Source organism: Periplaneta americana, chromosome 8, assembly GCF_040183065.1.
Source record: "Periplaneta americana isolate PAMFEO1 chromosome 8, P.americana_PAMFEO1_priV1, whole genome shotgun sequence".
Lineage (NCBI taxonomy): Eukaryota > Metazoa > Arthropoda > Insecta > Blattodea > Blattidae > Periplaneta > Periplaneta americana.
Genome location: NC_091124.1, coordinates 147,017,976 through 147,035,436, shown reverse-complemented (window position 1 = coordinate 147,035,436; position 17,461 = coordinate 147,017,976).

Genomic DNA, 17,461 nt, shown 5'->3' with positions numbered 1-17,461 from the left:
GTCTCCAGATTTGTACAGCAAGTTATCATCTTTTAGATGAAAAAATCGGAATAAGAATATATTTACATATTTGCATTTTAAATTAGTTTTAATGAAATTATCACGAAATTACCTATGTTTACCCTACATTGCTTTGTTTTTTTTTTAATAGTAACATAATTAAGTTTTCATTAACAAATACAGTACACCTATGCAAATTTGCGTTGGTACAATTTTCTCCTTTCCTGCGTTTCATATTTCAACGAAATGTTAATCACATAGACTTACAAGCAAACATTCTCATGAGGGCAGATAAAAGTTGTTTTCCTTCCACCATGATAATAATATCAAAACAAGTTCTTGTACAAATTTTGGCCACTCGAGCGCAATTACGATAGCCGTAAAAAATAAGTTCCTCGTAGGGGCCATTTACACAAAGAAAAAACAATTTCATGGAAAGATTTATTTGAACAGATAGAGCAATTGTTGAGCTATTTGTCAACACGTTCCCCACTGGGACGGAGAGATTTGTCATGCCGTGGGATCAACTTTTGTATCCTTGTGTTGTTGAAGTTTGCCGCCTGCACCTCTCTGTCGATCCCATGGTATGACAGTTATGGTGTCCCCCAGAGTTCTGTTCTTGGCCCAGTCTTATATATGGGGGACACCATAACTGACTATCTTAAGTTGAGAAGTATTACTATTAAAACTCACAGACAGATATGTCATTTAGACATTAATAAATCCATAAAAAGCCAGCTTTTGAAGAAGAGAGCCCGGTCAGCGCGTCTGGCCGCGAAACCAGGTGGCCCGGGTTCGATTCCCGGTCGGGGCAAGTTACCTGGTTGAGGTTTTTTCCGGGGTTTCCCCTCAACCCAATATGAGCAAATGCTGGGTAACTTTCGGTGCTGGACCCCAGACTCATTTCACCGGCATTATCACCTTCATCTCATTCAGACGCTGAATAATCTTAGATGTTGATAAAGCGTCGTAAAATAACCTACTAAAAAAAAAAAGAAGAGAGCCATGACAAACTGTGTCAAAAGTCTTTGATAAAACAAAAAGTCTGCTATAAAAATTACCACTTTCAAGTCCATCTAGACGTCGCTTAATAAAATCTGTTACCACGTCTATAGTGCTGTGATCAACTCTCAAACCATATTGAGTTGGAGTAATAAGAGAATTACTTTCAAAATAGTAATCTATGTATTAAGCTGAATTTTAAATGGACACATCAGTAATATGCCTATAATTATTAAAATCAAGTTTATCACCATATATATATATATATATATATATATATATATATATGTCTATATACAGTATATATAGGAATAACCTTCACAAATTGTAACATGTCAGAAAAAGTACAACTATCAATACAAGAGTTAAAAATACGTACCAAAGGTTCACATATACTCAAATTCATAGGCTAATTTGAGAAATTAGAGTTCATATCATACACATGTTACTAAGTTTAAGAATAAGTACAAATACAGTCTCAACAGTAACATGACTGAATGTAAATGTGTGTGGTAGGTTTATGTTAATCAAAATAGAATCATTAGCATCATTCTGCTTAAGTACATTAGAAATAATTCTTTCAGCAGTATCAACGAAAAAGGATTAAAAACATTATAATCAAATTCAGGTAAAGATTCGTTGAGTTTAGAACTATTATTGAATAGTTCGGAAACTAACGACCAATTTGTTTTACTTCTATTATTTTAATTATCAATAATATTAGAGAATTAATTAATTATGGTCAATTTAAGCATTTTTAATATATTTTAAGACCAGCATATAGGCATTTGTCTTCAGTCATGCGATAACATTTGAAAAGGTTATATAAAATACAAGCATTTAGGCCTACTTCTTAAGTCATGGAGCTCCTTAGTGTACAATTGAAGTTATTAACCCTCATATTATATATTTTCAACCCTCACATTAGATCTTAATTTAAAATATTTTACTCGTAAGTTAATGAAAATGCCTTGTCAATAATTTTCAATAACGTAGAAAAGAAATAATTAATTTTGTTATTAATATTATGTATTAAATACAAACCAAAGCAATTAATCTGTTTCAATAAATATAAAAAATAAAGTAAATTCATATGACTAAAATATAGTTAAATTTAGAATCTTCTCCAACAGATTTCTTGTTACATAAAACAATAGAAAATATTATGGCATCATGATCCGATAAGAGCATGTGCATTACAATGTTAGCAGAGCATCTGTCATGATGAATGTTTGTGAGAATATGATGAATGGCAGTACCACTCGTAACTCCCCTATGAAATATTTCATATATTTTTTTTCTCGAAAAAGAAGTAAAAGCGAGGAAAACCATGTTATAATTTTTTGTTTGAAATATCTCAAAGAATATTCCTCCGATATTGATGGCATTACTTACGGTTCACTACGTATAACATTTATGATGGACGTATATCTCAATTCTTACGAGTATATTGTGGGGAATACAACGTCCGGCTTCAATCCCGTTTAGTGACCAAATTTATCGTCTCTAAAACATCCAGAATAGCTCCAAAGTTCATTCAGCGCCTTGTGAAATTGAACATCAGACTTTTGCGATCAGTGGGACGATACGAAATTATATTTATCATTTAGAATTATTAAAACGTAGACTTGAAATAGAAATTATTTTTTATTATTGTTTTAGCAGCAATAACTAAGATAGGGCAAATTACATTTTCATCTTCGAATTCTGTAGCTTTGGCTATGGTTACACTACGTCATTATAATGCTGACATCATGAAAGCATAAAGATCTAGCTCCATGATCCCTAAACTCATTCATGGGGCCGGAAGGAAATATAATTTACAGTACGTCATTTATAAATTTTTTTGCTAGACGAACCATACTTTCTTATTACTGGTCATCAATAGTGGAAGTATTATAGGGAGTTTTTTGACTATCGATGCACGCAGCTATCAATATTTGCCATCACAAGTGTTTGACATGCCTGGAACACGGAACAGCAACTTTTCAGCTTTTCATATCTCTAACATCATCCGTGCATTCAAATATATGGGCAGCTAGCCAGCGACCGACCAGGCATTCAGCCAGACAACCACAAACGAACAATCAGTTTTGTACATGAGAATGACACATGGATCTTCATACATAGTGCGTAGGTGTGTTGAAGTGATTTATTTTCATATGAGTTTGAAATGTTTGTGTGCGATTGTTGAAGAAAGAAGAATGAATCCAACGCTCGGTCTCGTTATAAAGCCGGCGAGTGGGGTAGTAAAATCTGGGCCTATTGGAGAAAAATGTGGACTGGGGCGAGAAAGAGTTCGCGGGCAATTTCCACCACACTTGCAGAGAAGGGGAAGTAGCAGTATTCTGAGTTATTGGATTACTGGACTGTCGGATTGGATTCACCATGCTAGAAACGGATGGAAAATAGAAAAGACTTTAGCCGGAGGCAGAAATGGAGAGGTAAGCCAGGAGTGGGAGCCAGAGAGAAACGGAGACTGTCATCAAGTTCGCAAAGTAACTGAACTGCTCCATCCAGTTCAATTCCACCAAATCCTATAGGGTTACTGAACTGTCCAGAACTGAACGAAATACAATATTGGAAGTATGCAGAGTTCGTAAATTATAGGACAAGGTTCATTTCTTGGAGAATTCTACGAGATTTGTAGTGAACCAAAGGGATTGTAGAAGAGATTTCCTGATTTACAGATTTCCTTTGCCATTATTATTTTAATCCGAACTCCGTCGTCGTCCTCGTCGTCGTCCTCATCATCATCATCATCATCATCATCATCATCATCATCATCATCATCATCATCACCATCTTGCGGTTCGTTGCCGCAACCGTAACTGAAGGGCTGTAGCGTCAGCTTCCGATTTCAGCAACCGTGGTTCAAATCCTGCTGAATGCGAGTAGAACTTTTTTATATACAAAAAATTGTTTCGCGCAGAATTTTGTGAGGCACCTCCTTTATCGTGTACTACTTTATACCTTTTCTGAAATAATCATCGACATAGATCTACCTCTTATGGTTCACTACTGGTAAAATATAAGATAGGAAAGTAACGTGTAATTTTAAGGGGTTAGATACTGCTTACAGCAGTAAAATTTTGTAAATATTCAACATTTTTTCCTCCAATACTGTATCCTGTGCAATAATGATAATTAGTATGTGTAAAACACTGTCCTTCTGCTATATGAAAAAAAAACTATTTTTACGATTTAAAAAAAATTATTTTCATTTTTTTTTTTTTTTTTTTCAAAATTCAGTTCACTGTGCAATGATGAAATGTTTCCCACATAACGCAAAAACTATCCAATTTTCTGTGATGAAATTTTTTGTATGCATTAATGCATGTCATATCTACAATATGATGCAAGATCACTTCTCTACCTTTGACAGATTGAAAAGAAAAATCTTAAAAAAACGGTCAAATTTCAGTATTTTCTTCTAACACAATATAAAAATATTATTTATGAAGGAATATAGTTCAGAGAGCATGATATTGTAAACATGAATTTCAGCAATAAAATAAAAGAGAGAGAGAATATGAAAAAGTTAAGAAGTTTATGAGTTATGAGGGAAACGCTTCATGACTGCTCAGTAAACTGCCACCGTCTTGAATTTTGAAAAAAAAAAAAAAATATATATATATATATATATATTTTTTTTTTTTTAATCGTAAAAATATTTTTTCATATAGCACGACAGTGTTTTATACATACCAATTTTCATTATTGTTCAAGATACGAGTACAATAATGAAGAAAAAAAATGTTGAATATTTCCAAAACTTTTACTGCTGTAAGCTGTACCTAACCCTAAGGGGATACGGAATCCCTATCATTTTCCCTATGTTAAATAAAAGGAACATTTTCTCTGGATTTATTGTAGATGTATTTAAGTTTCTGAAACTCTTACAGCTTCTATATGTATGTTCTGTGTATTATGAATCTAGCCTCGTTTTTTGTTCGCTAAGTTATTTCTTGTTTGATATATCTTTTATTTACAGAAATTCCCTCTATCTTTTTATTTTAACAAATAATATCTGAAACAAGAAATAATTTAACAAAGAAACCACTTTCAGAATATAAAAAAACGTAGATTTACAAACTGTAAACATTTTATGACCTAAATACAATCGATTCTCAGAAAATGTTCCTTTTATTTAACATAAGGAAAGATAGGGATTCAGTTTTCCTTTAATGTGTTATACTTCTGGGAGAAGAAAATATTTCATTTACCTCTGTTGAATACAAGACAGAAATATTCATGAAACGTTGTTGAATGCCATAAATTCACATATAGAATAGAAGACGAGAGAAATTAGGTACTTCTTTAATTTGGCCCTAAATAATCTTATGTTTTGAGTTTTATTTTTTATATTCATAGGGAGGCTATTAAATTTTTATTGCCATATAACGCACTAATATTTGATAGCATGATAGACGTGCCGATGAAGTATGAGGCCATTTTTTTACACGTGCCGGTATTTATGGTATGAACTGTTCAATTAGTTACAAAGTTTTCACTGTTATGCACTAGGAAGTTTATTAATGACTGTTGCACTTTTACTACGAAACACTACTTTTGACCAATAAAACGGTACGAAAGGACGTCTTTCAACCAATCATGGCTGATTATCGCACAATTTTATCGCGTCCCTAGCATTTGTTTAATTTTATCGCGTCCCTAGCATTTGTTTATTTTTATCACTACCCTAGCATTTGTTTCTTTGTTTGCCAACATTTCAAACTGCACTGGTCTGGATGTCAAAAAACAGAAAATTACAAACCACTTCAGTCGACGCACAGCACTTTCAAATATGACTCACATTGGCATTCAAGAACAAGAATTAATAAAGATCACTGGTCATAGCTATGCATCTTCCCTGAAACCCTATTTACAAATAAATGACGAGCACCATTCGGAAATCCTGAATAAGTTGAGGGATACACCATGTACATCATCGAGTTCACTTCTTTTGCGCACACGTCCAATATAACATCAACTGAGCCACCAACCAATAAAACATTCAAATTTGAAAGTTGTACCTACTTTCAATAATTGTTTCTTTTAAAATGATTCGTGTTTATCTTTTATTTCATCATCGTTAATTAAAATGTTTCTTGTTTATTTCATCATGCCTAATTAAAACTTTTCTAACATTCGTTTATATTATTTAGGTTATGTTTGTTATAGCTTCTGCTATATAATATTATGAGTAGTCACGTATCAGAGATTGTTTAATACTAAGATTTATTGAAAATCATCTGTCAAGTGACGTTGATTACTGGGATCGGGATAATTAAAGTGGAATGGAACTGTTTTAATAAAAATGAAACTGAATCAACAAAGCCTTCTTGACCAGTAACCGTCCAAAGAGTTCAATGAAGATTCCATATTTGGCACAACTGATAAGGAAACAGCTATTCATACTAGCGAAATATTTATAATGTTGAGATTTACAAATTTGAAGGCAGTTTTGTATTTTCGTTAAGTCAATTAATATTTTATTGTATTGGAGTACTTCGTTACTTCTAATCTTTATATACTTTCTTCTAATCGTGTAATAGTCAATTTTAAATCCCACTCGAGTTTTGATTTTCTCTAGATAAATCAAAACCTCTAGTGAGATTACTGTTGAAAAAAATATATTGACAAGCCATCAGCATTATTTGTCTTTTTTGAAAATGTTCCTAAACAATTCCTTAGATTTGGTACCTACTATTATTCTAACTGCTCTTTTTTGCAGTAGAAATATACTGTTACTCTCTGTAGAATTTCCCCAGAATATTATTCCGAAATTCATTACAGAGTTGAAGTATGCAAAAATATTGCTTTTAAGATATTGATATTTACAATCTCTTGCATAGATCTAATAGAAAACCTTGCTGAATTTAGTTCCGTGTTAATTTCTTTAATATTATTTTTCCAATTTAACACAGCTATTTGTAAGGCGAGAAATTTGGTTGTTGTTTCTATGAGGGACCAATTGTTAATTATTGCGCTTGAAATTTTCGAGGTTGAATTTGGGTGGCAGGATTTAAATTGAATTATATTAGTTTTGTTACAATTTAATACAATTAATTGGCTGAGAACTAATCACATATTTTGAGGAGAATTATCTCTGATGAAGATTGAGATGTGTTGGCGTTATTGGCTGTAATTACTATACTTGTGTCATCTGCAAATAATATGGGGTAACCTATATCTTTTATTAGGGAGATAAGATCGTTTATGTGATTACGATAAAACGTTAACGTGGCATCCTGGATTATGTAAAGAAACTAAATTTTAAGTTTTATTACAAATTTATAAAGGAAGTAAAATCAAATTAAGAATAACCAAGAGTTAAACACGGTTTCAGTGTTTCTCAAGTTTTGTTTTATATATAATAGAACCCCGATTATCAGTCATCCTATTAACCGATTGGCGGATTATCCGACTGTCTTTCTCTCTCTCCTCTTTTTTATTTTGCTACAGAAACATAAGTAGACATTATTGTACGTTATATTGGTATAGGTATTTTTTCTAGAGAGTGTTATCACTAGCATTTACACTTACACGGTTCTCTACTCTACAATTTTTTATAAAATGTATTCTATGAGTGTCAAAAGAAAACGTTTTGTGCTAAGTATCGAACAAAATGCAAATAATTAAGTGGTTTGGGGAAAGAGAAATTGTGGGTCATCTCGCATCACAATACGAGACATGTTACAGCTGTGCACGATTTAATAAAAATCAAGGATAAAGTGTATACTGTATGTAAACCTACTACATGGGACCTTTACTAATCCTATCTTTCCGCTGACAGCCAGTAAAGGAAGTTTTCTTACCCCTTAAAAACACGTCGTTGACAACCAAACTTAAATTAATGAAGTTCTGATTCATGCGTATTAATCACAAGACCATTTAGAAAATGACGAAAGTTCAGTGTTATTCACTTAATTTACGAAAATATTTTACGGTACGGATTATCCGATTTTTTCGATTAATCATTCAGTAAACGCCCTTCATTACCACGGATAATAAGGGTTCTACTGTACTCGTACATGAAAGAAATAATAAAAAATAAAATTAAGAAACGAATAAAGGTAATATACTGATGACTAGGTAATAGTAGCAAGTAGAAAAAACGAACCACAAAGAAATATGTGAAATTAATATAAAATGAGTGAACAGTAGTCTACGATTTTAAAATTTCCATTGGAAAAAATAACGTTATGGTATTTCAAGGCAAAAACGAATTACATAAAAATAGCAAAAGAAAACAAAATCATCCAACAAGCAAAGCATTTTCATTATCTAGGATGTAATCTCTGATTTGATTATGACATATATAATGAACATGAAAGCAAAATTTCAAGGAATATGTGGAAAGATAGAAAGGTCACTTAATATATAAGAAGGAATAAAAAGACACATTTAAAATTCTATAAATCATTAGCAGCATTAGTATTACTCCACGGCTCTGAATCCAGGGTTTAGAAAATACAAGATCTAAGTAAGATAAAAGCAGCAGAAATGAAATGTTTATTTTCTGTTAAAGGCTGTGAAGACAAAATTCAGAACAGAAATTAGACAAGACCTTGAAATATTACACACAGAAAAAACGGGACAGCTCTCACATACAGAATGAATGAATAAAGATAACCTCAGCAAATGAAGCAATAGAAACCAGAGGAAGTCGAGATGTAAGCACACCTAAGAAGCGATGGGCTGAAATCGGAACAGGTCTAATTACCTAATCCGTGAATCAAGATGATTACGAATTTATTTTCTGTAATTTTAGAAAGGTACACAACACGTCGATAAAGTATCGTAAACGAGTGGAGGCTACCGGCGTAGCTCAGTCGGCTGAGGCGCTTGCTGCCGATCCGGGGTTGCGCTCGGTCGTGGGTTGGGCTGATTACCTGGCTGTGTTTTTCCCGATGTTTTCCCACAACGTAAGGTAAATGTCCAACATGACAAGAAGGCGGAGGATCAGGTCCACAGTCAGGACTGTTTGCTGTGGCTGAATCGATTCTATGACACCATGCAGTGAATCATGCTCTTGAAGAGCGATTCAACAATCATTCCAGCAAAGAAGCTGCACAATAAGCCTAAGGCTACGATGCTTGCCTGCGAGCCCTCCTCCGAATAAAAAGTAAATGTCAGGTAGTCTATGGCGAATCCTCGGCCTCATCTCCCCAAATACCATCTCACTATCACCAATCCCATCTGCAGTAAATAATGTAGGCAGGCAGACAGACAGACAGATTTATTGCGTAATATTATACATACAGATATTATATTATCATAATTTTCTCCTAAATCCAATGCATGGGTCTTCTGACCGTACGTGCTGTGTAAAACAAATCCTACTTGGTAGGTTTTACCCCCCTCACCTATCCTTATATCCAACCAGTCTCTAAAAGAACACACAGATTAAAATAAAAATGGCACAAACGAAACACGTTATATAATATATCCTAACCTAAAACAGACATAAAAGTGTATAATTGAGTAGATACCATTATTCTTTCGTCAGTTCGCATCACAAACTACAACAGCTGAAGATCTAATCTGTCTCGCCTTGAAGAGGAACAATGCAGACTTTTGTTCGTATTCTCTATTCCCCATGAGGTTAAGAGAACTCCTATTCTCACGTAGCATCGAAGATGGTAGATATTTTCTCCGGATATGTTCCAATTCGACACACTGCAATAAAATATGTCTATTTGAGTCCTTTTCTCCACACAGTGGACAAAGGCGCTCTCCTTCTTCTTTGATAATTTTATTACCCTTCCATGCCCCAATCTTAGCCACACTAAACCTGCTCTACTGTCTTTGTTGCGAGAATTTATGTAGTCACACCTCCCCCAGTTAAGCATGAGATCTGATTGTAAATGTAGTGAGGATTTTTCCGAACATTGGAGCTCAATCTCTTGCCTCTCAATATTAATTAATCGCATCTTTACTTTACGCCATACATTTCTTCTATTATTATCACCTTTATCCCACACCCATATGATGCAGCCCTCTCTGCAGTATATAAACCCACCCTTTTTCCCAACCCTCTCTTTGTTGAACTTTGTAGCAAATCGACCGTAAAAGCGACTGATTCCCAAATATAATTTTTTACCAGTATTTTATCACCCTAATTTTCAAATGAATTACTTCGTTTTGAAGCCCAAACTCCTATAACACCCCGCAATTAGCATGCTTCTGCCAATTCCAAGTACTCGTTTCAGGAAGTCCGTTTGTACCTCTTGATACAGCGTCGCTAAATTAACAAGTAAAAATTACAGGACTGCTCGCAAAAGTATCTTTGTTGCACTCGTGGGTCTTAGAACACTCTCACTTTTGCAAATAATTTATTATAAGACATTATCATCTCCGCTTATAAATACATTGCCCACCACCTGGTTTGAATAATAAAGCCTGGTTATATAATATAAACTGTGCTAAACATTTCACTGCTGATATTTTGTTACATAAGTTCACTTAAAACTGTTTCTCAGGAGGCAAGACGTCTATTAGTGGTTGGAGGTCTGATATTTCAAGCGTTGTATATTAAGAACGCTCTTATTCTCTCCCCCTCCTCCTTTATGCGTTGACCCTAGGTCACAGTACGTTACAGCATTTGCTTCGTGCTATGCTGCAGAGCCACAATGAGGCGAAACTTAGTCATATCCTCGTATGACGTTTGTCCACTTGCAGCCCTCGAGGCGCATGGTTCAAGTTATAACGTCAGTATGTGGTCTTTTCTCGCAAAATGGACGAAAAAGAGGTATAAATCTTGGGATATTTCAAGGACTCCAAGTTACGGTCAAGTTTTACTGCGGTCATATCTTGGCATTTATGTTTGATATGGCAGTCGTGTATGTTATATTTTTGGCGCTGGGATGAGGTAACAAAATCTAAGTCTTGCGTACCGCAGACATCTCTAATTTAAGTGCCGGCGAAATGAAATTGCATAAACAAATAGGCTAGACTTATCTCTCCAGAGCAGTCCCACGCTTGCTGATGAAGCCGGAAAGCTGCGATGAATTTCAAGTGTTGTTCGGCAATCGCAGGAAAAGTAGAGGAAAATATACTCTTTTAAAATCATTTGTAAATTCGTAAGGTATTTTGCTTTATGTTTGTCGTAGTATCCCAACAGCTAGTGTGTGCAACTCAATCGTTGCGCATAAATCGTGATCATGGGTTCGAATCTCCGAGGTATGGACCTCTCTTTTTGTCAATATTATGTCTTTTATAGCTTGTAATAATAAACGCTTAATAGATTACTTGTACAAACTTGTATGTATGCAAGTAGCACGCAATATTATACATTCACATATCCATATAATTATGTATCTACGTAAACAATGTAGCCTACATAATTATGTGGTTCATGTGCTAGCGCGTCAGATTTATATCCATGGGGACCGGGTACGATCCCCGGCGAGGTCGTGATGGATTTTTGGTGGACAAAGCAGATGTTGCAGAGAATTTTTTTCGGGGTACTGCCGTTTCCCTCTATGTTTCTTCCAACACTCACGACCTTTCCCATTAATTGAGCCTAAATGTCATACAAGTGCAGCTCTTAAACAAGGTGTCAGTTTCGGCCCAAGACTTTATAATAAAATTACAAACCATTTTCCAAATTTGAAATATTTTAAAATTGAAGTTTTTAAAAAAGAAATTTATAAAATTATTCATGATTATATAATATTAACAAATGTATTGTTTATCTTTTATTTCAGTCGAATATATTCATGTTTTTATTGAATATCACTGACTTCTGTATGATTGTCAATTTATATTAAATGTATATTTTTTCTCTTTCTCTTTTTTTTTTTGCTCTTGTGTGTTATTTATTAGTTTGAATTAAGTTACTTGCTGTATTCTGTATTTAGTAAACTCTCCTTGTAAATTTTATGTTATATTATTGGCTAAGACCACACTCTACACGAGCCTGGCTCTTACGGTAGCGGCTAGAAAAAGTTTGTTTTATAAATTTAATTTGTACTCACTAGCTAGCTAGTTAAAATAAATTTAAAAAAAATATTAAAGATAAGCTGTGATGAACTCTTGTATAGACCGATTATTTAATCCTGACAGCTCAGCGACGCGAAAGAGGGGAAGTAGTAGGAGTAGTGGGGAAAGCTCCAGAGTAGAGATAAGGGCGAGCGGTCGGTAAAGGAATGCAGTGCAGCTTAATTATACAGTTCGTTCGTAGCTCGGCCGGACCGGAATAAGACTAGAACCTTAGGTCAGGTCACCAGTCCACTGCCCATAGAAAGTCATATGAGAGCTTTGTATTGTACCCACTTCTAAAAATATCTGGTTATTAGTTTTATATTAGAATGACATATAATAGGCTACATGTCAAGCAGTGTATTCTACGGAACGGTCCGGCCGAGCTACGAACGCACTGTACTAGAAACATACTGCTCTACCGCACTCATGACATCCCATCGTTCCGAAGGCAAGCGAGTGACTAACCCAAACATCTCTTGGCGAAACTAAATGGACTCGCCTGATCCATGCGCACATCTTCGGCGACTGTCAGGACTGTAGGTAGTACGGTTTCCGATGCTGACATAGGAAGGCTTTGCGCTCCGGGCCCGTGAGGTTCGTAAGGCTACTTAACTGCGGATGGACTGCGAGGGGACTGCGCCTGTTAGGAGCAGAGGCAGGATAAGCCCACCTGTCAGCGTCAGTTTCACGATGCTGATTGAGGAAGGGCTTGGGGCTAGAACTCCTGGAGCTCATGAGGCTACTTGTTTGTGGCTGAATCTGCCTCTATCAGGGATGAGACAGGATGGTCCACCTGCCAGCGTCGGATCCACGAATGCCACCAAAGCCACTTGTCGACTTAGATAATAATCGAATATAGGGCGAAAAATTGGGCAAAGCAACCCTAAGAGTAACGACCCATCCCGGGTTCAGCCTTCGAAAAACCAAGCCAATCTAAGTGCAGGGTCGAGTAGAGGAATGGGTTATTGCAAATATTTCTTTCTTGGATTAAGAATTTATTTAAAAAAAATGGAATATGTGGGATCACAAGTTACATGTCTGCCATTTCTTTCTTATTCTTTTTTATTTATTTATTGAAAAGGTCGTTCTTTAAGTGACTCTCATTGAGATGGAAATGTGTTTCATCAGACATTCACAAAGTGTTAATTAGGTTTTCATCTTCATCCATGCGATACATAATCTCCTCATAGAACATCCTTCGGTTGAGAATATCGCGATGTTTTAATTATCGATGTATCACCTGAATTTTGTATGCATGAAAATGTAATTGGCATGAGTAGATGGGACGGGAATTAAAATTGATCCCTAGTAGTCTCAGAACTGCTGTCGTTCTTGTAAAAGCTGTTAGTTGCAAAAATATGTTTTCGCCGTTACACATTTCCCTGATGACTAAATGGCATTGTATTGGTAAAAGAATGTGCTCGCAGTTCATCGCCCCTCAAATGTTCCGTGAGAGATACACGCTCCATGAAATCACCCGTTCCTCTGCCGGACCCTAACAAGTACTCGTACAAAATATGTACACGTACGCATACATCGTCGTTGTTCCTGCAATAACTCCTATGTGACATATTTATCGATTTTCAGATTTTTGCTCTATTAAATAACATAATAAATTCTTCTATCTGTAATTATATTTTGTTTCGCAAATGTAAGAATTCACAATCTCCTATGTGCGGCTGCCATAGGATGAATAAATGTGTTTTTTTTTTCCAACTGAAACATTTTATATTTTGCACATAGGAGTTATTGCAGGAACATCGACGACATACACACATATGCATACATGGACATACATACATACATACATACATACATACATACATACATACATACATACATACATACATAATCTTGTTAGGATGAGTAACGAACAATTATAATGTAAGTAAGTGCAAATAAGAGCCATAACTTGTTAGGCTAAGTCAATGTTATAATCAATGAACAGTATATTTCAATGAAATGTAAATAGGAATAATAACTGGATAGCTCAGGATTAGTGAGTATATCACGTTAAATGTAAGCAAGGAAGTATTCATGACATGTTAATATTGTATATAGATATATTCGTATTGTCAAATGTAAACCAAGGCATGTAGTACTGCAGGAACTAGTGGTGGAGCATGCTGTTGTATATAGACTTCATATACATACATATACATACATACATACATACATACACACATAGACACATACATACATAGATGCATACAAGCAGTCGCTTCGGTAGCGTATTTGGTATAGCGCTGGCCTTCCATGCTTGAGTTTGCGGGTTCGATCCCGGCTCAGGTCGATGGCATTTAAGTGTGTTTAAATGCGACAGGCTCATGTCAGTACTTACTGGCCTGTAAAAGAACTTCTGCGGAACAAAATTCCGGCACACCTGCGACGCTGATAACCTCTGCAGTTGCGAGCGTCGCTAAATTAACCATAATTTAATTTAATTTACATACTATGCATACATACATACATACATACATACATGCATGCATGCATGCATACATACATGCATGCATACATATATGCATACATGCATACATACATAAATACATACATACATAACCAAGAAAGTGAGACTGTAATCCAATATCAATAAAATAAATCTAGAACATAAAGGGATATGTTAATTACTAATAACTGTTATATAGAAGAACGAATTATATAAATAAATGATCCGAAAACAAACCTGAAGTGAATAAGTTGAAGTTTGTAAGAAGTATTGGACAATGCTTAAAAACGAATAAGAAAGATGTAGGTCTAGATATTTCAAAACATTAAAACTCTTTAATTTATATGATCATAATTATATAAATAATTTTGTCTAAAGTGGAGCATTCCTTGGACGAGTGGAAAGATAAGCTTGGACTTAACGTAGGCAAGTGCTGGATTTACAATGAGCGCTGTCTACAGGAGCCGAATTGTTGAATACAAATGTTAAGTGAGATGGATGAATAAATCGAAGCAATGCTTTGAAGCACCTACAATTTTATGCTAACTTGATCGATAAAAGGAGGTACGGTGGCTTTTTGTAATATCGTATTGCAGTCGCTTACAGCTGTTCAACTATGCACAATGTCTACAGAAAAGCCAAGAATAGAGTAATTTTAAACATGTTCCTTGATATTAGACGGTTCCCTCGGGTTGGCACACCAGACGTGTCGTAAGTGACTATGACGTTAACATAGGTATAAGCTACCTGTAGTCGTTTCTGGTGAACCAAGCCGTGTTTGTTCCAGTTCTTTTCCCTTAATGCAGTGGTGGAAAGGGATATTTTCAGCATTGCCACAGCTGTTGGCGACACGAGAGAGGGGGTCTGGGAAGTCGAAACACGAATGAAACGGGAAATAAAGAGGAACACAGACGTTGAAGAAAAACGTGACCACAAGAAGTCTGAGAGAGAAGGAAACGTCCGCAATATCGAGCGAAAATAAAGAAATAAGGGAGGAAAAAAGGTATATTTATGTGGCTCTGACGTCGAACGATGCTGCCTCAGGCCACAGAAATTGAAGAAAAATTCGTAAATATAATCTTACACAGAATATTTGAGTTCAACTTCTGTCAGAGATGCGATAATAAAGACAATCTTACTGAAGGAATGAAATTCGTTTTGTAAGATTGCAATAATGCTTGCTTCAAACAGACAAGAGAGAATTCTATTTATTCTACGTCACTACATCCACTTGATTAGCCGTCATTATCATTTTTATAATAATCTTGTACTTCTTCCTCTTTCACTTCAAGAACTGGGCCATTTGTCTCATTGCGTTCTTCTTCTTGATAAATATTAAATTTTTTAAAGTAGGGAAATTCACTGATCGTGTAGTGAGAATGGGGAAAAGCCATGGTATGGGACAAGATATAACAAAACAAGACATAGGCATTAAAATTTAATCCTTATTGGAGAGATATGAATCTCTCTTTCTGTCGAAAATCAAATGCTGTTGGGCAAGAGTTGAGCTAGAAAAAAAATACTACTTGTGCCATAGAAAGGGGGTAAGTTATAAATTTAAAGTATAAACTCAATCCAATCACAGTTTCTTATCTAATTGTTGTTTTAATGATCATGTGCATGGATGGGTAACTCGTGCTCACAAAATGATAAAAAAAACTTGAAAGAGAGAAAAATAGACGGAGCCAGCTGAAGCAGTTAAAAGTTGTTTGTAGTTTCGCGGCAAAAGCAGTTCACTGCCACGGAACGCTCTGGTGGCTCATGCAGGTGGTCATGATATCTACTCCATGAGTTGAATTTCAGAATGACGCGTGGTATAATAATTACAGTAATTTTAGACAGACTGCACCTAAAAACACATAACAAAGTTATATTATTTCCTAGCTTTGTAAATTAGTTTAGGACTGGAAACACAAACTGAATACAACCTTTTCAAGATACAAGAAACATAGCTGCAACTCTTATTTATTATTACACTATTTGTTAATATTTCTTATTATATGTCTTATTTGGAACATAGAACGTGAGAATTTACAAGTCTCTATACATAAAAGAGTATTCCTCTGTTCTCAGAAAGGTAATAGTCTGTATTCGCAAACAATCATAAATTCAAGGAAGTATTTTTTACATGTTACGGCAAGTGAAATAAACTTACATCTAAACTCTTTCTGTACATTAAGAACTTTTACACTTCTTTCTTGTATTAAACTCTGTCTCAAGCACATACAGTATATATGGAAGCAAAGAATATATTTGACTTAGGCAGCATTACGAAAGTTCGATTCCAGATTTCGCTGGAATCTGAGTGGCGTGCTGTTCTGTAGATTTATCAATTCAAGCTATAAACTTTCAGGATCTTCTATCGGCTGTAAGTCAAAAGGATTTCAGAAAAATCTCGATTCCTGTCGATTGTCACTGTTTCTTCAAACTTACCAGTGAATTCTGCTGTAGGTCTTGAAGTAGAAACTTATATTTCATAATAAGATTTTTTTATCACTCTTTAATATAGTTTATAGTCAAAGAAAGCGAAGTTGTCTATGTTCTATATGATATTGCTACATTTGAAACTTATCCAGAAATGCTCTTAGCTAGTCGATCATATATCGTGCAATTCTGTAACTCACACCCATAACGTGTTTACGATATTTGATATCAGTCTCACCTTTCTGATATACCATTTTTATCTTTAGCTATTCTAAAGCAGATCTAAAGATTATTTCTTTACTAAAACCTTCACAGTGTTTATATGTAACATAAAATGCCATGCGTAAGAAAGTGTAATAGAACATAATACAAGCTTTACCTTCCTTCTTAATAAAAATAATCTTCCTCTTTCGACTCGTCACTAAAGAGAGATGATCTGGGGATTATATTGTTTTTCATTTAAAACGAGCCGCCACTTACTGCAGAAGCGAGCGAACTTGCTTCTTGCAAGAACCGCATACAGACACTATAGCTAGTACAGAGTCCGTTCTATCTGCACTGAAGTTGTGTTCATACTTTGAGAGCACGAGTTAC